The 265-nt window shown below is 47.9% G+C and overlaps 1 protein-coding gene across 1 annotated transcript in view; it reads left to right on the forward strand.

Moving 5' to 3' along the window:
* Window positions 1–265, forward strand: part of LOC104165254 (polypeptide N-acetylgalactosaminyltransferase 13-like) — a 27,571-nt gene that overhangs the window by 20,734 nt on the left and 6,572 nt on the right. The window lies entirely within an intron of this gene.

Here is a 265-nt window from a genome sequence, read left to right on the forward strand (position 1 = left end):
CCTCTTGTGCGGAGCTTCTCCCAGGTCTAGTGGACTGTGGTAGCCGTGGGCAGAGCTGAAGCTCACTTACAGATAGTGCTGGAGGTAAGGGCTGGTTATCAGGTTGTATGTGCGGTGCTCCTATCCAGAATTTCGTTAGTACTTCTTTGCACTGTGGTTTATCATTTGATATTACTGCAAAAGACAATCCTTTTCTACATCTCTCTCTCTGTCTCACTTTTGCTGTCTCTCAACCCCCACCCCCGTCTCTTTGTTCTTGCTTCTC

The sequence above is a fragment of the Cariama cristata genome, unplaced genomic scaffold (genome assembly GCF_000690535.1).
Source record: "Cariama cristata isolate BGI_N322 unplaced genomic scaffold, ASM69053v1 scaffold12377, whole genome shotgun sequence".
Classification (NCBI taxonomy): Eukaryota; Metazoa; Chordata; class Aves; order Cariamiformes; family Cariamidae; genus Cariama; species Cariama cristata.